Source organism: Camellia sinensis, chromosome 4 (genome assembly GCF_055761805.1).
Source record: "Camellia sinensis isolate YWXY chromosome 4, ASM5576180v1, whole genome shotgun sequence".
NCBI lineage: Eukaryota > Viridiplantae > Streptophyta > Magnoliopsida > Ericales > Theaceae > Camellia > Camellia sinensis.
In genome coordinates this window covers 213,852,525-213,860,027 of record NC_138964.1, presented here as the reverse complement: position 1 = coordinate 213,860,027, position 7,503 = coordinate 213,852,525, and positions in this window count along the sequence as shown.

Sequence of the window (7,503 nt, the reverse complement as noted above, 5' to 3'; positions counted from 1 at the left end):
CTCGCAAGGTTGAAAACCTGGAAGGGCGACTTTGGCAAAAGTTAGAGTGTAAAAGGAGAGTGCTAATACTCGAGTGCACCGTAACCACTTGGAACTACATACGACCTGATTCCCATCTTTGGGATACGTACGCAACTTTATGAAGTTTGGCCCCAACCATTTTCAGCCTGGTTGTTTCATCCATGTTGATTGGCTTATCCTTGTTCAACTTGGCTATCCTATCCATGTCTAATTGGCACATTTTCATTCAAAATTAGTTGTCCTATTCCATTGGAAGATTTAGCTGCAAGACAAATCAAGTTCAGATCTGAGGCTGTGCGTCTCAGGAGTTAATTCTATGTTGGTTGAGTAGTGGCCATTTGCAAAAACAAATTTTGAGAATTTTTAATGAAGTTGACTAATTTTTTCAAAAATTATTCCATGTTTTCAAAACTGGACCATTTCTTGGACCCAAAAAAGGAAAATTTTCAGTGCTCACAACCTAACTTGCATGATTTCAAAGCAGAAAGTCGAACAAGCATGTTAATCTAACTCTCATGTTAGTCAAAATTGTTTTAACAGAAAGCCCAAAAAAAAACAAAAAATGGTCAAAATGATGAAGGGGCACAGTTGAGTTATGTTTTCTGCCTTTTCCCTGTTATCAACATACTCGCCAGAATGGGCACAGCTGAAGCTAGCAGCAGGAGGCCAAGTGCTCTCTCATTCTCCAAGCAGTGAAGTATTGAGCTATGTGTGAAGCGCGAACTGGAAATAGAGCAGGATATCTAACTCCCCTCATAGGGTCCACAACTTTCAGCTTATCCATCAACCACACCTTGGAAGGGATAAAAAATCAGAGAGATGTGCGTTAAGACAAAAAGTAAAGAAAGGGATTTTCAGAGAAAATAGAGATTGAGTGCCAAACTGATGCGAGAATCACAAATAAGAAAGGGTGGGAAACAATACATGGAGAAGCAGGCTCCCCATGAACTGAGAGGTCTCCCACCGGTGGTAAGCATCCGTGTGTTGTGTTTGTTGTTCTTGTTTGTCTTGATTCTTGTTTTGAGTCATTTTGAGTGTAAATACATGTGTTTTGGTTGTTTTACTTTGTTTTTCCTTTGTTGAGTCGTGGTGTACTATGGTCAGTCATAGGCCCAATACCCGATTAAGAATTCATTCTTGGTTTCAATTTAAAAAATAATTTGTTTTGTGCTCAGAGTGCTGTGTCATTCCCAACACGATGTACAAAATAGAATTCATTCTTTTATAAACTGTAGGGTCCACCTTTGATCAAAAGAGAGAGCAACCAAATCAGGACCTATCTAAAGCTACATAGGTTCTGAACTGCGAAAGCAAAAGAGAAAAGAGAGAAAATTTGGAGCATCTTAGTGTATTTCAACTTCAGCAATTTCTGAGATTGTATTCCGGATGCACCTTCTCAGTCCTTGTCATTTCTCCAAAGTATGAATGTACCTCGACCTCAAGCTCAAGCCTACTTCAAGTTAGAATGGCGATTAAAGTGCTCTCTCTGAACACCATTCCCCATCAGAGGTATCTTAGTTGTGTTTGCAATGAGTTCCTAGAAGACCAACTGTGACGGTGGAAACTAGAGTTCGAATGGTGATGCCTAGAACACATAGGTTTGGAATTTTCGAGACTAAAGTCTGGTTTAAATACCCAGGGGTGTATCCTTGGCTTGAAATATGTATGGTAGCCCCATAAGTTGAGGTAGCGTGTATGCGCCTCAATTCTAGATATTGAACCAACCTAGTCTATCACCCCGTTGGAGAATAGGGAAAGTTGTAAATATGATCAGGAAGAAAAACGGCATCTGTGGCTTCTACATGCAAAAGTTACCTTTTGTCAGCATTTGAGGGCTTTTGAACTATGAGTTGAAAGTAAGCGTTCGAAGAACACAAAGGGGAGATCCGTGTCAGAGTAGAGCGGTTCATTGCCACTCACCCCATGAGGTACTTTCTAAAGTGCCGCTTTGTTTGTTTACTACATTTCCTGTGCATCTATCGCACAATCTCATCATACTCTTTGCATCCATCGCATTGTCTGAGGACCTCTTCTCATGATTTCAATGTGGTAAGAGTGTTCCTTTCCTCACACGATTTCAATGTGTTTGGAATTTATCTCAGGACGCGTGGAACGTGACCCTGAGCAGTTTTCTCGGGACCTCTTCTCACGATTTCAGCGTGGTTAGAGTGCTTCCTTCCTCAAATGATTTCAGCATGTTTGGAATTTATCTCAGGACGCGTGGAATACGACCCTAAGCAGTTTTCTCGGGACCTCTTCTCACAATTTCAGCGTGGTTTGAGTGCTCCCTTCCTCACACGATTTTAGTGTGTTTGGAATTTTTCTCAAGACGCGTGGAATGCAACCCTGAGCGGTTTTCTCAGGACCTCTTCTCACAATTTCAATGTAGTTAGAGTGTTCCCTTTTCCTCACACAATTTCAGCGTGTTTGGAATTTATCTTAGGACACGTGGAACGCGACCCTGAGCGGTTTTCTCAAGACCTCCTCTCATGATTTCAACGTGGTTTGAGTGTTCCTTTCCTCACGCGATTTCGGCGTGTTTGGAATTTTTTTTTCCTCCTCTCACGATTCCAGCGTAGTTGGAGTATGTCACCATATTCATCTACTACATTTCCTATTGCATTCATTACATCATACTGTTTTATTACTTGTATCATTTTCCATGTTAAGCTTAGTTCGGCATGTGTCCATACATTTCCCTCGTTGAAACATGGTTATGTCATGTGTAAGTACCCATGCTATGCTGAGGCCAGTGTAGACCGCCCGAACTCGCTCCGCGCGTGAGGGTGCGAATTGTATTCTTAGCTACTACAGTTCGGACTCCTGTCATGGTTCTGAATCTAATCTCGCAAAGTGCAATGTGAGAATGATAAATCACCAAAGAGTCCAAATCCGGCAATTGGTTTTGGAAAATCAATTTTAATCAAAAAGCACTAAACATGCACTGCTTTGCTAGATTTCAGAGTCGCCACCTACATATTTTATTTTGGAAAATTTAGGAAACGCTGACTCGTGCCTAAGGCCACGTGTCTGTCATCACCAAAGTTGCCTTGGCTCGGAAACTTGGATACGAGAGGGGAAGGTCCTGAAATGAGCACCCCCGCTCGCCCAATCAAAGATCAGCCTCTACTAATCATGATATGTTGTTTTTATAAACACATGTGTTCTTATTCTGGTTATTAATCTAGAATTACTATGTGATGCGCACAACATACAAGTATAGACTAAATCACTCAATTTGGAACAAAACATCTCATGTTTGTTTTTCGAAAATGGTTTGGAGTTGCTACCCTCAAGTAGACTAAAATGCGGATTTGTCACCCTCAGGCGGGCTTAAAACATGATTTGCCACAAACAAGTGGGCTTAAAATGCACAATTTGATGAATTGTTCCAATTCAAGCAATGAAGCCTTCATCCACAGGCATTCATACAGTTAAGCACTTAAGCACATAGCCTCATGACACGCATGCTATCATAGCAATTACTTACACACATGCAAGGATGCTAAAGCATAAACACTTACAGTGTACTCCGAGCCAAAACAGAAGCTAGTTAGTAATCAATGCATGATCCTAGCTATGTCAACAATGTCTAATGCAACACATGCAAAATGCAACTAAGTAGGCTCTGTTATCTAAGATGGCATATGAATGCGACATTCGATAACATGCTTTGAAACACGTATTCTAGTAAGTATTGAGATTCAATGCAGTTTGAATGATGCGCTGAGCCCAGTGCATGCAATACGATTGAATGATGCACGCATGCAAGCATAAGGTATGCTAATTGAAATAGGCCCTAAAACTAACCATCAAAAGCTGGTAAATAAAAGGGAGAAAGACGTGGGGTTGGAAGACATTCACACACACATGCACGTTTATTATAACATTGTGCCCTCTTGACGGAGGGTCCAAATAAAATGAAAGCTAATTATCTACGCCAATTAAGCTAACTATTACAAACCAACTAATTAACTAACTATTCTAGCTAATTAATTATTACAAACCAAATCGAATAACTAGCTAATCTAAGCTAATTAGAATATTACAAAGCACTAAGCTAAATTAATTACAGCACAGGTAATTAACTATAACTAGCTAACAAAAACGATAAATGGCCTCGCGGGCGAGGGAGATATGCATGCTCGGTTGCGTCCTTCCGAAAATCCACCGCCTTGCCTCAAGACGCCTCTGTTTGCACTCTTTTGAATCTTCGAAAATTACACCAATTTCCAAATTGCTTTTTTCTAATCTCAAGAACACCTTGAGGGCTGAAATTCCTCCTGTTGCCGCAACAGAGCACAGACAGAGGCAAGACAGTGTATTTGCAAGGAAATGTATGCACTTTCACACTCCTTATCATATCTCAAGCTCAAAAGAGTATGGCACCTGACTCTCAAGCCAACAACCAAGCATTTTCAATGCATGGTGGCCAAAGGATCAAGCTTGCGCAAAACTCAATGAATGCACACATAAGACTCGAAAGGCCTTCACCTTATCATGCACAATCAAGGTGGACGACGACCAAGAAATGAGGCACGCTTCATCACTTCAAGTATGAAACGTCTCTCATTTCTCGTGTTTGGATTAACGTCAGATCTAAACACATGCAATGCAACACAAACATGTTGTCTTGGCATGTTTTACTTTGATTCATTTTGTTTACTCGTTTTAGATCACCGATAAGTCCTCTAACCGGTTAAATCCAAAAGTGAGAAGTCCTTTAATTTGGAAAGACAGACCAAGCCACAAGCTTCATAAGCATGAAAGAAACATCATGCCATTGGGCATGAACGCCTCAATTTCGTGCTCAAACCAACAATGCCTTAAGACCTAAAGTGATACAACAAATGAAAGATGGCATCCAATGGTATACATTTTAGCAGTGAAATGGCATGACAAATGATGCTAAAACATGCTAACAACTCATGCAATGCATGCTAAGAGTCAAGAACATCGAGACTAGCGAAGGACACAACACTAGAGGCATGCGATACTATGCACAAACAACCAAACCAGCCCAAGACAGAGCTATAACAGGCCAAAATAGTGGCTAAACTGAATCAAGAAGATAGCATGAAAAGCAAGAAAATGATGTTCATGCATTGGCTCATAAACGAGGCATAAGACTGAACTCTCAAACACAATTAAAGAGTGATAAACATGAGAGTATGACAAAGTATATGGTCTGAAATAACATGCCAAATGATGTTATACCATGCAAAAAGCACAAATATGACATGTTAGAGATCTTAAAGTACAAGGCTAGCAAAGCCAAATATACTATAGCTATGCAAAGCCAAGCATGCATGACCAAAACCACTCAAATTAGACCTAAAGCATGCTAAAACATAGCCAAAAATGTGCTGGAGTAGAGCATACACATGCTAGATCAATAGGCTAAAACACCAAATACACTAGGCTAGTGAACAAAATTGCACTAGAAGTGCAAGGAGCATGCAAGAGGCAACAAAACCAACCCAAAACAGAGTTATGACATGGCAAATAATGGCCAAAAACATGCTGAAATGGAGCCAATTCAAGGCACAAAGACATGCTACTTTGCAAGGCTACAAGGAGGATTACACTACAAGTACAAGAAGCATGCAATAGATGACCATGAAAGCCAAAAAAAGAGTTATGCTAGGTCTGAAAAGTCACAAAAATGAGGCTAAACAAAGCCACTAAGAAGTAGAAACACATGTTCTTTTGATGGGCCATCAACACATGTAAACAAGAGAAGAGGAGGGGGGACCACCGCCACTCATTTGGGACCTCAAAACCACTTTTCCACCACTAAAATTCCTCTGAGTTTCAGTGGTAAGAAGGCCAAAAAGAGATAATCCCAAAGGCCTTAAGAGATGGCACAAAGTAAAGCAAAACAAGCCACCAAAGGGGGTAAACCACCCCTAACTCAAACAAAGCCTCAAACAACCTTTTTAAACACTTTAAAACAAAGTTTTTTGTAGTTGAAAACAAAGCCTAAAGTAGCATGCAAAGGTGGGCAAATAAGCAATGAAAATAAAGCTTTAAAGAGGCTATTACTCACCCCTGAAGTACAACTTCAAAACTAGCCACTTCTGAGGCAAAATCAGGTCAAAACCACTCAAATAAGGCTCCCAAGTACCTTAGAAACAAGATGAAGGTGTTTGAGTAGGTGTTTGTGTGCAAAAGTATGAAGAAACAACACTTTAAGGCACACATATGGAGAGAGAGAGAGAGAGAGGGAGATAGAGAGAATTCTAGAGAGAGAGGGAGAGTTTTTGCTCTTTAAAAATCTGAACCCTCTCTAAGGGGGAAGCACCTCCCCTTATATAGAAATGCAAGCTAAAGCTTGCTTGAATCCCTCTCTACACGTGTATGGAGGATGCATTCTGTGCCTAATAGCTAGCTCAGCTGACACCAAAAATATCTGCAGAAAGTGAAAAATGACTGCCAACCACTCAAAGTGGTCGACTGACCACCCCACCTAGTCGACTGACCACTTCAGGTGGTCGACAGGGGAAACACCTGGTCGATAGAGCAAAAAGGGGGTCTCCCAAGAGAGGAGAAGGTGGTGGCATGCTGCCGACCACTTGAGGTGGTCGACCAACCACCAACCCTAGCTGACCGACCACCAAAAGTGGCTGATAGGGAAAAAAAGTGGTTTACAGGGGATAAAAGTGGTCTACACCATTGTTTCTCCCTGTAGGCAAAAGGGGGGGGGGGGACCAAGAGTTGGCTTAATACAAGCACAAAACCAAAAGAGTTTAGAGACTTAGAGGCAAGGCGCGCAGCCGAAAACCTCGGGGACTCCAAACAAGCGCGAACACGCGCAATCATCGAGCACTCAAATGATGACGTCCAAGTCTTTAGGACGGTCTAAAATGGGGTGTCTACAGTTGCCCCTCTTTGATAGAACTCGGAAGTCATGAAATAATGGCAGTGAATGTGAAAGCCTAGAGACGACCCATTTTTGACAAGGCTGAAGACTTAGACAAACAGGCAAGATAACAAAAGAAATGCGCCCGCAGGCAAGGGGGTAAATGCAAATGACATGCACAATGCATAACATAACTTATGATCAAGGGGGTAAATGCAAATGAGATGCACAATGCATAACATAACTTATGATCATGCAAAGAAAGCTGTAATGAAACATTTGAATGCAAATACGAGGCACGATAAATGCAACATTTTAAGAAAGCGAATAAGAAACAACAGTCTCACACATTCCAACAGAAAGGATGTAAGAAAATTATACAATTACCACCATGCGTCACGCGGGAAAGGCCAAAACCAACTACCGGGGATACCTGGAGTCTCAAACGAAACATCTCTTAGCGTATCACACGCGAGAGAGGGAAACAGTACCTCTTAGCGTATCACACGCGAGAGAGGGAAAGACAACACCTCTCAGCGTATCACACGCGAGAGGGGGAAACAGTACCTCCCAGCGTATCACACGCGAGAGAGGGAAACAGCACCTCCCAGCGTATCACA